Source organism: Zingiber officinale, chromosome 4A (genome assembly GCF_018446385.1).
Source record: "Zingiber officinale cultivar Zhangliang chromosome 4A, Zo_v1.1, whole genome shotgun sequence".
In the NCBI taxonomy this organism is placed as follows: domain Eukaryota; kingdom Viridiplantae; phylum Streptophyta; class Magnoliopsida; order Zingiberales; family Zingiberaceae; genus Zingiber; species Zingiber officinale.
In genome coordinates, this window is record NC_055992.1 from 109,520,684 (window position 1) to 109,535,877 (window position 15,194).

Below are 15,194 nucleotides of genomic sequence, written 5' to 3' on the forward strand. Positions count from 1 at the left end.
CAGCCTGGTCGGATCTTTAGTTAACTGACTATATACTGTGATGCTTGTCTCTAAAGAGTGAGGATCCAAGTCCTGAAAGATCCTATCGCCCTTTGGATCGATCGACTATATATTATGAGACTTATCCCTGAAATGCTCTGGGATTTGGAGGTCTGACTGGATTTATGTCCGACCGGGTTTGTAATGAGAATTACCTTATGCATTTATTTTGAGAACACATATATGAGACGGGAGCACTGAGCCGTGTAAATCCGACAGACATTATGACCGACCGAATATATGAAAGAAAACTGGCGCATGAGAAGTGAACTAAGGCCTAATGGTCTGACCAACTGTTGGGTCGACCAGCTATATATTGAGAGTTAGATTGTAGTAGTGGGGAGTTGTGTCTCATATACTCGACCGATGCTAGGGTCGTTCAGATTTAATCTGTATGTCCTAACATTGAGTGGAGCGATAAGTCTCTTAAGTCCGACCGACTCAAGGGTCGATCGACCATATGTTGAGAGATTTAACGAATAGGGAGTTGGGTCCCCTAAGGTTAGATAAGCTTAGTTGGCATTTGGTCCGACCAGCCCTTTGGCCGACCAACTTCATACCGAAGGTATTAGTGATAGGGAGTGAAGGGATGGGCCTCGGTAAGGGTGACCTGCTCATCTAACCCTAGTTGCCACCTCTTCTTGACTTTAACCGCCACCTTACCTTGACTTTGATTGTCACGTCACCTCTAGGTCCACTTACAATATACCGTATCACTAATAATATTCAAATGTGATGGTATGGTCATCTAGCTAATCATCCCATTAAAAGGCAAAATAGAACTTCATGATCTCATTGACCAGAAACTACATTAAGGATTAATCAGAATTTTCATCCTAGAGAGGTGTTTTTTAAAAATTTCAAACTAGGTCAATTTTCACAATTCAAAATCCTAAATTTCAAATTTAACAAGTTGAAAATGATTAACATTTAAAAATTTCAACCTTAATCTTTGATTCTAGCTGAAATAGATCGACCTCCAGAACTTATCTATAATTTAAAGTTGAATAATTGTGATCTCACTTTCTCATAATATTTAGCATTCCTGCGTATAAAATCTTTATTCTGATCTAAAAAATCATTCTAACTAGTGACCTGGTATGGTGAGTATTAGAAGCCACCATGTGTGTCCCCAAGTCAAGCATCCTACTTAGATGGAGGTCAAGGTTAAGACAAGTCAACATAGGGCAAATTCGTTTGTGTAGTTCTCTCTACCCTAGATCGGATGAGCTTCGCCTGTGTTATGCTTTCAGTTCTACTGGACCAATCGAGTGTGTTCCACCTCCTCTCAATCTATCTCAGTATTATGTCCACTTACCATTACCGAATGAGCTCTGCTTCTCCTCAGTTGGTCCCACCGATCGGGCGCACTCAGCTTCTCCTGGATTGGTCCCACCGATCGAATGCAGTCTGCTTCTCCCCGGTTAGTCCCACCAATCGGGCCACTCCATTTCTCCCCGATCAGTCACACCGATCGGATGTGCTCTACTTCTCCTCGATTGGTCCCACTAATCGGGCGCACTCGGCTTCTCCTAGATCGGTTCCACCTATTGGATGTGGTCCGCTTCTTCTTGATTAGTCCCACCTATCCGGTGTGCTCCATTTCTCCTCGATTAGTTGCACCGATCGGATGCACTCTGCTTCTCCTTGGTTGGTCCCACCGATCGGGCACACTCATCTTCTCCTAGATTAGTCCCACTGATCTAATGTGATTTGCTTCTCCCAGGTTAGTCCCACCTATCGGGCGTGCTCCCTTCTCCCCTATCGGTCCCATTGATCAGATACACTTCGTTTCTCCTCGATCAGTTCCACCTATCGAATGCATTTCGTCCCTCCTAGTCGGTCCCACCGATCATATGCGCTTTAATATTTCTCGATCGGTCTTACCGATCAGGGGCACACTTGTCACACCGACTAGGCTTGCTCTGCTCATCTCCGCTTAGCCTTGGTGATCTGACACCTTTTCATCTAACAGGCCCCCAACCTCTAGCCTAATTATCTCACGACCCAAGGGTCTTATGGCCTAGCTCATCATAGAGGACAACCCTATATTAACACAACATATGAGCTGTCAGAGCACGTAGGATATCATCTCTCATATCTTAACACACATGGTACTAGTAGATACGATGGGGCACTCCCTGTATCACAGTATGATTCGCATCACATTAATAATTAATACACAAGTAATACAAAGGAGAGAGATTCGACAGTAGTGTTATAAAAGGTATCTGCACTTACGAACGAAGGTACACTTTTCCATCTTTCACCTCTTTATTCACATGTTGGTTGCTACTCGAAATACCATTCTAGCTCCCCTGTACAAAAATTTGTACAAACATAGAACTATCCTAGCTACCCTTGTGCTCTACTGAAGTTAAATTTGGATTGCAAATAATGCTTAACATTATTAATCCAAATTGTTCTTCAGAAGTTAAACTTAGATTAGAAACGATACTTAATATTTTTAATCCAAGTTTAACCGATGTGATCTTTCTAAGTTAAACCATATTACAGAAGTTATCAAATATCTATTTCAAAGATCGGCTTCCAGGTTAAACATAGCGAGGCACTAGGCCTTCTTAGGTATGGGATCATCCACCACTTCCTAGACAAAGCCTCACAAAGAAATTGGATATTTAACTTCTTACAGTAAACTAGGTTTAACTATAGAGACCTCAATAGAAACACAATATCGAAACATGAAATCGAACAATAAAATCGATAACAAAAATGATAACTAAAAACCGATAACCTCTTGTGTTTGATTTTTCAAGATCTATACAAAAGATGAACTAGTTATGATACGGAAACTAATAACTAGTTATACCTTTTATAGCTTATAGACCTCTAGATCTTCTGTTGTATTCCCCTCCTTCTCTTGAACGTCATGTGGGCGACGATCTTCCAAGATGAAATTCACTCAAGCTTCTTCCAAGGCTTCCAAGATCCAGCCACCAACTAACCTCCAAAGGATGCTAGACAAGAGAGCTGCCTTCTCTTCTTCTTCTCCTTCAAGCAACCGGCCACCAAGAGATCTCCACACAAGATGTCGCCGACCACCAAGAGAGAAAACAAAAGGAGAAGAGAGAGGGACAAGGGTCGGCCACCAAGAATTGGAAGATAGGAATAGAAGATGTGTTGTGGGTGAGACACTCCTTCCTTCTCTTTTATAATCCTTGGTCTTGACAAAAAAAGAAAGTTTTAAACATAATTAAAATTTCCTTATATTCCTTGCCAATGACTAAAAAGAAAAGTTTTAAAACAAAAAATTAAAACTTCCTTTTATGCTTGTTATGGTCGGCCACATACTTGTGCTCCAAACAAGGAAAGTTTTAAACACAAAATTAAAACTTCCTTATTTGTTTCCGGTAAGAAATTTTAATTAAAAAATATCTCTTTAAAATCCCTTGTTGGTTATAAAAGGAAAATTTTATAAATTAAAATCTCTCATTTAAAACATGTGGATGATTACCAAAAAGGAAAGTTTTATCAAAAATTAAAATCTTTCTTTTAACTACAAATAAGGAAAGATATCAAACATTTCTCTTAATTCTTTGTAGAAAGTTATAAAAGGAAAGATTTAAAATTTTAAAAATTCTCTTTTAAAACCATGGCTTCCACAAAAGGAAAGATTTTAAAAATTAAAACACCCTTTTAATTTAATGTGTCCGGCCACCTTGCTTGGGCTCCAAGCTTGGCCAACCATAATCTTGGCTTCATCTTTTGGCTTGGCCGGCCATAGCTTGGGCTCCAAGCTTGGCTTGGCCGGCTACAACAAGATGGGTAAGCAGCTTGGCTTTAAGTGGATATAAGGTTTTATAAATAAGAGGCTACAACAGGGACCGAGAGGAGGAATTGGTTTTGGTCTCCCGATGAGCTTGAGTTTCCCGTGTTCGCCCCGAACACCCAACTCAAGTTCATCAATAATAACTCATACCACTAAAGAGTTATTATTGCACTACCGCATCAATCCCATATTACAATATGGGCTCCTTCTTATCATGAGTGTGTTAGTCTCCCTGTGTTTAAGATATCAAATGCTCACTAATTAAATAAGTTACTGACAACTCACTTAATTTATATCTAACTCCAAGAGTAGTACCACTCAACCTTATTGTTATGTCGGACTAAGTCCACCTGAAGGGTTTACATGACAATCCTTATGAGCTCCTCAAGGGGGCATCATCAACCTAGATTACTAGGACACAATTTTATTCTATAATCAACAATACACCATATAAATAATATCATTTCCCAACTTATCAGGTCTATTGATTTAACGAACTAAATTGCACCCTTTGATAAATTAAAGAAATAAATATTAAGTATACGTGCTTGTTATTATATCATGATTAAGAGTACGCACTTCCATAATAACAGATTTTTTTCTTTTATGTAGTCAGTATAAAAAGCAACTACCTCAAATGGTCCTGCTCAATACACTCAAAGTGTACTAGTGTAATTTTATAGTCAAGATAAACTAATACCGAATTACACTACAACCACTCCAATGGTTTGTCTCATTCCATCTTGGTTGTGAGCTACTATTTATAATTTATAAGGAACTGATAACATGAACTTCTGTGTGTCTCCTCACACCATGTTATCTACAATATAAATTAAATGGGCAACTACACTTAGCATAAATGTAGATATTTGACCAATGTGATTCTTATTTCAAAATAAATATTTACAAACAACTAGACTTTTAGTATATACTCTAACATCACATACTACTCATCTTCTCTATTTTTCTCCATATCTCCTACCAAAAACTTATTTGAATGTCAAAGTGGCTACATCGAGGCATCCCTAGCTGCTATTCTAGCCCTTACTCTCCGTCAGGGATGGCAATTTCCTCTTAATATGATGGGGAATCCAATATCCATCCCGAATGGAGGAGGATATGACGGAAACTTTTAGACCCGATTAAAGAATTGGGTATTCTGGTATGAGTATTTTTAGATTTTGGTATGGAGGTAGATGTGGTAAAATCCTACCCGTATATATATATATATATATATATATATATATATATATATATATACGAGGTATATTAACGGATAAACGGGCTAAAGTTTTTCTTTCCTAATTATATATATATAGAAAGAAAAACTTTAGCCCGTTTATCTGTTAATATACCTCGTATTCAATAAAAGATTTAGTAATTCCTCTCATAAGGAGGACTTCTTGTTCTTATTATCCTCACTCAATGTTATTTTTGAAAAATTTAATAAATATTCATAAGTTAATTGAAATTATTCGTTTTAAAAAAAAGTGAATTATATGTAGTAATAGGATATGGATATATACTCGATCCTCTAATAAGTATGAGGATGTGGATGAAAGTTATATACCCGATGGGTATATAGATAGGTATAGGAATGGATATAATAAATGGGAATGAGTACGGAGAATATGAAATTCTATCTAAATCCTAGCTATTGACATCCCCAGTGGACCCCCTTCCCTTGGCATTCAATGACTTCAGTCAACACTAACTCTAGTTGTCCGGTGGTTGGTCCTTCAAAGGTCTTGGAGTAGAAATACAACTTAATAAAATAAAGTTTATATTTTACAATTGTCCTTCAATTAATGAAATATGAAAGAAAAAAAGGAAAAATTTACTCCTCTTATTACTGTGGTTGGACAAAGGGAGAAAAAGAGATGCTTGTAAAGGGTTGTTCGCTAGAAAAAAAAAATAGAAGGAAGATCATTGCTTTTGAAAAAATAAAGAAGAGAAGATAGAGATGAAGAAATAAAAGAGGAGAGTTTTATATTTTTCGTTAGCAACCTTGACTAGCTTCGATGAGTTTGGCAACAACAAAAATAGAGTAAGGCATTGCAAAATAGAGCTATTCTTGTAGTGCCAACAAAATCCTAGAAAACATGATAAACGAAAGAAGATACGAGGGGCGAGGGTCACTCTTATTGCTGAAAGAGGGTAACAACTGATGTTGTATTTCTTGCTTCCTTCAGAAGAAAAAAGAACTCTTGTGCTTGAGAATAGGAGAGGAAAAAACTACTGTTGAAGAAGAGAAGGAGGAAGAAGAAAATGGGGAAGAAGATGAAGGGAAAAACAAAAGAGAGCGATGGACAAAGGCACAACGGTGGTGTATGATACAATAGGGGTTGTAGGAGGGAGAAAAGGGAGACCAAAAAATCAAAAAGATGGTTTCCTCAAAAATACCCTAATTTGTTTTAAATCAGTCAAATTCATTTAAATATTAAATTTGATTCGGTCATAACTTGAACAAATCAACTTCAAATTAATCTCGGTTTGAACCATTGTAATCCTTATCTGTGAGCCTACTCGTTAGATTTAGTCCGAACTCGATCCAATTTTAATTTAGTATCCTCATTTTGTGTTCTACAATTTAGTTCATCCATTTATTATTATATATTTTATTTTTAAAATTTAATAATTAACCATCAAAGTCATGATATTCTCTCTTAAAAGTGATACCAATAGATGACTTAGGTCAAGATCTTTTTAAATATATAATCAATTTTAATTTTTTGACGATGAAAGGTAATGAATCGGCTTGTCAAAATGGTAGTCAGGACTTTCTAAATATATAATATTAATTTTAAAAAAAAATCATAGGGAGGGCCGCACCCAATCTCCACGTAGCTACGCCACTTCAAGGATGGACAATGACATTAATTAATCTATTTACTATCCATTTGATTGTAGCTAAAAAGTTGATTATGCTCACCCAAACATCCTTCATAGCCCATCTTCAGGTTATGTGAAAGGAGATAAATCATGAGGGCAGATTATAGCTGACTGCTAAGTGGGTAGAGGTGGGAGGAGTATTTTCCTGAGGGCATGTGCTCATCGGGAATTGATCCTTGTCTCATTATAGAAAATCTGACACCCCTCTAGCCAACTAGCACCCATGGAAACTACCTACTGTTCATCTAGGATGCTTACAATGAATGTCTCCATATAAGTACATTTTTGTTTAATTTGTGTTGATGGTGTTTAGTATTGGTGCAAGGATCACCAGAATCAAACTTAGATTTTGATATTGTCAAAGGTTCAAAATTAAGTCTTCTTGTAATCTAATAGGTTACCAAGTGTGCAGATCGAAGGACTTAACGGGTCTAGAGGATCAGATACCAAATTGAAGTCTAGTTAGGTCAGGAGGACCAGATAACTAATAGGAAACCCAGATAGGTTATAAAGGACCTTTTATTTGGAAGGAAGTTTAATTTGGTCAGCAGGACCTGACAACTGACTGAAGTCCAGATGGGGCATCTGGCAAGAAGACTTAGTGGGTCAGACGTCGAGTCAAGTGATTCTGTAAATAATAAGTTAGGTAAGCAAATGAAGAAAAGGGATCCAGTGAAGAACAAGTCCAATGAGACTATAGGCACTGATCCAACTTAGATATATTTTAAAAATTTAAGTTGAGACCAATACTAAATCCTAGTCGTGTTAGATAGGATCTAATTCATAATTTTATTATGTGTGCTAACTCTACATTACAAGTATTTTACTATTTTTGATTAACATGTTTTGTAGGAGCCTAGAGAAAAAAATAAAGTTTGGATGGGTAGTGCTTAAGATGCATCAGTTAATTGGAGGTGCCTTGAGTGAATGATTGGAGGCGCTCTGGATGGATGGAGGTGTCTTAGAGGAGATAAACTTTGAATATGAAGTTTCAGCTTTTGTGACACCTCGGAGTTGATAACGTCGAAGCATTGGAGACACCCTTAGCCGCTTGGAGGTGCCCCTAAATGGATAAACACTGAATACTTGGGATTAAATCAGAGTTGATGGAGGCACCCTGAGTCATTGGTGGCACCCCCAATGCAGTATATAAGGAGGGTTTGTCCATAGCACTTAAGATTATTCCTATTCAAGCTTTCAAGTTGATTCTGCTGTGCTGCTTACGCCCAACTGCTTGGTGCGACTTTGTATACTAGGCTCAACTGTTGCAGCAAGAACACCGCAACTTCTATCTTCGATCTTTTTGTTATTCTTATTATACTTGTATAAGAAAGTGTAGGTTGTTATACTCTCTCCAATTTTGTATTTGACTTCTCTGCCTAAAGGTTTTTGGGGAGAGAATTTAGTGGATTACCTAATCTAAATGGTCTAAGATTGTGGGCCTTAGAGTAGTAGTCACAGGACTACGAACCAAGTAAAAAACACAAACATATTTTTATATTTCGCTGCATACTTGGTTTTCTGAAAAGTTTTAAAAAGAAAAAAAGAAAAGCTTTAAAACAAGATTCACCCTCCTCTCTTGATCCGGTGACGAGGTCGGGCCCCGCCCCGCAGAGAGGTCGACGCCACGTGGAAGGTCAAAGTCAAGGCGGTCAACGCTCCGGGCTAGCGTTTGATCGGGCGACCTCATCTGCCGATAGGACTAGGGAATGGCCGGTCCGACGTTATTATAGCTCGGTCTCACATCGAGCTTCTGATGCTCAAAACTATCACCAAAGCAGGCGCCGACCGACAAGTCATTTGTCGAGCAGCTGGGTAGGTGTCGGGCAGATATCTGGATCAGCCATAGGTCAGATCACAACCATCAAAGCACAATCCCGTCCCAGCAAACCTGGACAATGGAAGTAGTCGAACGGTCGTCCCGCTCGGCCCAGACAACAGAAGTAGTCGAGTGGCCTCCCTGCTCGGTCTGCTAGCATACAAAAGATGGTCGAGCGGCCCACCTGCTCGGCCCACTAGCAGACAAAGGCAAGATCAACTGGTATCCTCCACGAGACCCGTGTCGTAGACAGACAGCATGGTCAACGGCATGATCAGACAGAGAATCGTACGACAGAAGCTTCTACTGTCTTGTCAGGATATGCTCGGGTTGTTAAGGTATGGTATCAGGTACACTTTTCTAACACGTCCTATCAGGGAGAGCTTTGAGGTGCGTGTGCACCTAAAGGAGCATGTACACGCACCCCTGAGAGCCCTATATATAGGATCCCCAGCTGCAACGGAGGTATGCGCATTCTACTGTAGCCACAGTCACTACAAGAAAAAAACTAATAGACAACGCTTTTAAAGCGTTGTCTTTGTGCCTGAAAAAGCGTTGTTAAAGGCACTGTTGTTAAAAGTCTGCTCAACGACAACGCTTTAAAAGCGTTGTCGTTTGTAGCAAAGACAACGCTTTTGCAACGCTTTAAAAGCGTTGTCTTTTTTCTGAAAAACAACATTATTGCAACGCTTTTAAAAACGTTGTTGTTTTTGACAAAGACAACACTTTTACAACGCTTTAAAAACGTTATCTTTTTAAAATAAAAAATAAAAAAAAAACTATTTTCAAAATCATTTTTTTATATTTACAAAACTATTAATTTTCTTTTACCATGTCTAGATTCGAATTTGACATATAAAATAGCATTTAATCAGCTCGGCTAATGATTTCAAACTGAAACCAAAACAATAGAATACAACCACAAAATATTAGAATTTATAGAAGAATTCAACTATATACAAAGACTAAATAGTTCTGTTTCATAGTAGATAGTGACATTCAAATTTAAAACAAACAAACACAAAATAGTGAGCCGGCCTCGAAGATAACGATCTGCATGCTTACTTCTACTAGAAATATTGTTCAAAAAGGATTGTCGGCTTGAGACTTGGCACAAAACACCTACCACTGTGTATCTGCCACAGAAAATAATACCATCAGTATAATGCAAAAGACATTTTTAACTCTTAAAGCTGAAAATAAAGGTCACAGTTCACACCATACAATAATGAGAAAATCTGGATTGAGAAAGACAAAATAATCATAATTCTAGATGTAGTGCCATAGAAAATCTGGATAGAAAATCTGGATTCAACAGAATGAATTCTTTAGTCTGTGCAGTAGGCTTCAGAATGGAATGAATTCTTTAGTATGTGCAGTAAGCTTCAGAATGGATTCAACAGAATGAATTCCTACAGCATAACTGTTTCTTTACAGAAGCAGTAGGCTTCAGAATTTGGAATGAGCTCACCAACGTTTCATCCACTCATCATAAACAAGAAGCAGTAGGCTTCAAAAAATGGAATGAGCTCATCAACGTTTCCACATTTCACTAGACAATATTTTGATATCTAGATTTCATTCAACTCTTACACGAATGTAGATTTCCATAAAACTAAAAGGTCTAACTGTGAAATCAAAGTTTGTTCAGGACGAAAGGAAAAATAATCTAAAATTTAATAGTTTAGACGAGAGATGAAACAAGAATCAACAAGCATAGATGTTACAGCCATAACAATCCACAAACGAATCACAATGCAGTTTGTGGATTGTTCGTCAAACAGTTAATTGTAGAGAATGTAGAATGTCATGCTTCATAATTGCAAGAGATGGACACTTTACTAATGGAAAAGAATGAAATCATAATGTCTAGAAATGATGGTAAAGAGGTGTTAAAGTTTGTAATTTGACACTTTACTACACCTTGTTGAAACAAATGGTTCTATGTTCTAGAGTGGAAGTTGTACCAATTATATATTAGTAGCTCTCAATTCAGCATAAAAGATGAACACAGTCTGATTCCAGACTGTCCATCTTCAATTGGACAATATCACTCACACAATCTTGATATGAGCAAAAAGAACAAAATGATATCATTAGCAAAGGTAAGTTAAGAAATCAAGTTGCTGCTACCTTGTTCTGAAACTTTGTCAAAGATTGTTGTTCGTCCTTGAAGGATCAATAACATCAAAATACTTTGAAACAAAGGGTTGGCTGTGACAGCAGAAATAGTCAGCAAATGGACAGGTATTCCTGTATCTAAGCTGCAATAATCTGAGAGATAAAAGCTATTGTATCTGGAAATTCAATTTGTCAGAAACCTTCCACGAAACAGAACTAAGAGATACAATGTCCATGGCCAATCCATTGAAAATATGAGAGTGCAGGAAAAAACTAACAAGCATAGCTGATAATGGATTCCAAAGAAGCAAGAAGTTGCTTCTTGCTAAAGATAATGAACTTACATAAACTTTAGCTAAAACAAGGTAATGAACTTACATAAACTTGAACGCATCTACTCATAAATATGATCTTGTATACATTCTGCCAACTCCGATCGCACCTCATCAATTTCTTCTCGAGAATACTCCTTTTGTGTGAACTGTGAACATTAATGAAAAAAAATCAACATTGACTTTGCAAATTTTAAATAGTTTATTTCAAATAATTTGAGACATAAGCAAGAAAACATTACTATAGATCGTAGGGAATCTCTCTCGATAATTTCAACTTCTTCAACAATTTGTCTCATAAATCACATCACATAATAACCACATTGTTTGGCATCTTGTTGTCGAGGAGCCTATGGTAATTAGATACAAATTATTAATGATAAACATACACATGAAGGAAGATTGTTATATATAATTACACATACCTTTACTACTTCCCACATAGCCTTTTTTTCTACCTTTCCTTCCCTTGTTTGAATTAAACAATCTTAAGGTCCTTCATATATTAATGATTTTTTATATATGAGTTTTGTATTAACATAAATGCTTAATAAAAATAAATATGAACTCACATTTCTACTATATATTTCCAATTCTCATCATGAATGCGGTGCCTTAGAGAATCCAACAAACATCATAGGAACATAAATCATAGGAACATAAACTAGAGCATGTGACAAAACCTAAACTAGTTACATTCAAATAAAGAACAAACATCATAGGAACATAAATCACTAAACTAACAAGCATTACTTGGAATTAAACTAAAGAAATTGTATCAACTAAAACATATACAATGGAAGAGACATTTAATCAAACACTTGATGGGCATGAGTCAATGAAATCATAATGTGTGCAAATTGAAATCATAATACCAGATATATTAATCAAAATATTATAAAAGTACTAGGTGAAACCTGAAATAGAAGAGACCGTTGTTTTGTCTCTGGATCAAATTGCTTTGAGACCCTATACCCTGGCCTCCCAATCTTAACTGCAAGGATAGTGCAATGTAACAACCAAGCACTAGTAATTGATTTTATAGAGTTCCAGAATATATAGATATATCAGTTGCAATGTCCCTATGTTAATCTAACTGAGCATTATATAAAAGAGAACATGGATACAACTTACAAGTAATAAAAGTGTCAAAGTACAAATTTCTCGAGCAGAAATAAATTACTCAAAAATAGAGAAAAGAAAAGAAACTGTAAACAAAACAACTTGTCCGCACAATTAACTACTAAATGATCAGATTACACCATGATCTAAATTCAACTACACATGTGCTATTCTAAATTCAATTAACCAATGTGATCCAATTCATCCCTAATTCAACACATAAACCTATCTAACAATCATCTACATCATGTATCAAAACCCCTACACATACCTCAAGCTCAGCCCCTTCTGTTGATCCCCAATCCAGAATCGTTACTGCCATGAAAGAGTAGCTGATGGGACCAAAGAACACCACATAACTAAACTTCCCTGCTGGAATCTTTCTCACGTAAGGTTTAGAGGCAATCAACAGTTCACTTTCTGCTGATCCTCAACCATAGATGGTTGCTGCCGGAGGAAGACTCCCCCACCAGATTACCTCAACAATCGAACGTCTCTGGTGAGCAAGGGAAAAGAAGAATCGGTCACACAACATCTCAACAACCCACAGAGTACGATGCCTTACCTCCAAGATCCGGCTAGGGCACAGCGCCACAAGAGGAAGAGGAGGAATCGAGGAAAGGTTCGGCGCTGAGGTTTGCGGGAAATCAAAGAAGAACAAGATAGCTCATCCTTGAGGCTCCGGGAATAAATCTACACCGGCAGTGCCGAGGAAAGAAGAAAAGGTCCGGCGAGAAGCAGGCGATCAGTCGTGCCCTAGGTATCGATTACTAAAGATGGCTTGGACTTCGCCGGTATCGTCGAGATCCGGCGACTTCCTCCTCAAGTGACACTGTCGATCGCCGAAGGTCGAAGCTCCGTTCCGTCGTCTTCGAGTCGTCCGTGAGAGAGAGCGTGTCAAGCAGAGGGGAGATCTGGGAAGAGAGGAATCGGGCGCGCAGAGCAGAAGTCAGGCTCGGGATTAAAAGGATCGGCATCTTTGACCCACTACAAATCAAGAAGCGTTGTCATATACACTAAAAAAAAAATAACAATAGACAACACTTTTCAAGAAACGTTATCTTTGATCCATAAAAATCATTAATAGACAATGATTTTTAAAAAAGTATTATCTATTAGTAAGAACATAAAGAAATAGACAATGCTTTTCACTAAAAGCGTTGTAAAAGGAAAAAAGACAACGCTTTTTATAAAAAACGTTGTCTTTTAAGTATTGTAGAATCCCAATTTTCTTGTAGTGAGTTACGCTGTCACTTTCGTTTCTTTACTTGCCTGTTGCTTTCGCCGGAGATTTGACTTGAGTGTCGGAAGGTCATCGCCGGGGAACCACTCCCTGGCTCGGCACTGATGCTTTTGTGCTTGCAGGTTAGTCTCATCGGAGGTCCACGCACGGTCAACAGGAGCACCACATCCCTAGCGTCCGTCACCCTCAACTCTCAGATAGGATCAAATTTGACGTCATCTGTGGGAAGCTAACCTACATCCGAGCCGAGAGGATGGAAGAAGTTGGACGACTTCATACAGTGGCGCTCACTCAAGAGGAGCTCAACGCACTGGTACAATCGCGAGCGGCAAAATTAGTCGAGCAACAACAGCAAAGAGTGCTAGCCGATCGGTTGGCTCAACAAGCAACATCGGCCTCGGGAGGCCGAGCGGCCCATGAAGATCGACCAGAGCAATTATTCATCTGGGGCAGAATAAAGGGCCGATCGGCACTCACGAGGAGGCTCCGCCCGTGCCTATTCCATTCCACCGAGCCTTGTTTCAGACGCCCTCCGAGATTACCCAAGCCCATCAAGGAAGGGACTCTTCTTCAGACGAAGCACCCATGCGGGACGCAAGGAAAGGCAAGGCGCCCTGAACTGATTCATCACCCGAGCGAATCAACCGCCAATTCTCCGAGGCAATCCTATAAGATCTGCTGCCAATGCACTACGCTCCCTTGGCGATCGGAGAATATAACAGGTCGACCGACCCTGACGACCATCTTGGTAAGTTCGACAATGCTGCTACTCTTCATCAATACACAGAGAGAGTCAAGTGTCGAGTCTTCCTGACCATGCTCTCTGGCTCGGCACAACGATGGTTCAGAAGGCTGCCGGATGGGCCCATCCAAAGCTCCAAGGACTTCCGAACGGCCTTCTTGCACCACTTTGCAAGCAGCAGACGATACCAGAAGATGAGCGTCATCTTGTTCTCCATGAAGCAAGGCCCCAGAGAGTCCCTCCGAGCGTACATCCAACGCTTCAATTAGGTGGTCATGGACATCCCATCGGTCTCTTCCGAGACCACGATGAATGTGTTCACCCAAGGGCTCGTGGGCGGATATTTCTTTCAGTCTCTCATCCGAAAGCCACCTCGGGACTATGACCACATGTTGAAGAAGGACAACGAATACATAAATGTGGAAAAAGCCCAGGCAGCGAGGAGAAAGAAAATGTCATCCGAACCATCGGCGCTGACTGAACGAAGGCCGCCAATCAACCATCAGCCACCATGAGGGCCCCAAGCCGAAGGGGCGCGGCTACACCAGGAAGCAAGGCCTCATGCAGTTCAGCACGTAGCCATCGAGCGTCCAAAACCAAAAGGAAAGATATGGACCCCTATGTTCTGTTCCTTCCACCAGTCAACAACTCACAACACCCGCGACTATCGCGGATTCAATTTAGTCGCCCAACCAGCGCCCAGAAGCTATCGTCGCCGGTCTCCCTCTCCTGACCAGTGACACGGGTACCACGGTGACAAACGACGGGTACCACGGTGACAAACGACGAGAGGAAGTAAGGAGATCATCGTAGCAACCCCATCGAAGAAGCACCGAGCCCGACCAAGCCGCGCGTGAGCGAAGCAGACCGTCCGCTCAGGAGGAACAGAACAAGAACAACGTGGCACGAGGTGAGATCAACATTATAGCTGGCGGACCGACCAGCGGAGACTCCAACCGAGCCCGAAAATCATATGCTCGGCGGCTAGAGATCCACGTCGTTGGCTACAGTAGGGAAAATGCGAGCGGGCCCGAGATTAGCTTTAGCCCCAAAGATCTCGAAGGAGTCGAAGTGCCACTCGCGCCTGGATGAGT

At 39.5% G+C, this 15,194-nt stretch overlaps 1 long non-coding RNA gene across 2 annotated transcripts; it reads right to left on the bottom strand.

Moving 5' to 3' along the window:
• Window positions 1-9,449: 9,449 nt before the first annotated feature.
• LOC121970539 lies at window positions 9,450-13,090 on the bottom strand. Of its 2 annotated transcripts, XR_006108949.1 has the most exons (8): window positions 12,681-13,090; window positions 12,387-12,611; window positions 11,911-11,987; window positions 11,419-11,489; window positions 11,236-11,343; window positions 11,040-11,142; window positions 10,674-10,754; window positions 9,450-9,676 (listed from the first exon to the last, which is right to left on the bottom strand). It is a non-coding gene; the product is annotated as an uncharacterized LOC121970539 (long non-coding RNA). The 2 variants fall into 2 exon arrangements; XR_006108950.1 differs by lacking the exon at window positions 11,419-11,489.
• Window positions 13,091-15,194: the final 2,104 nt, after the last annotated feature.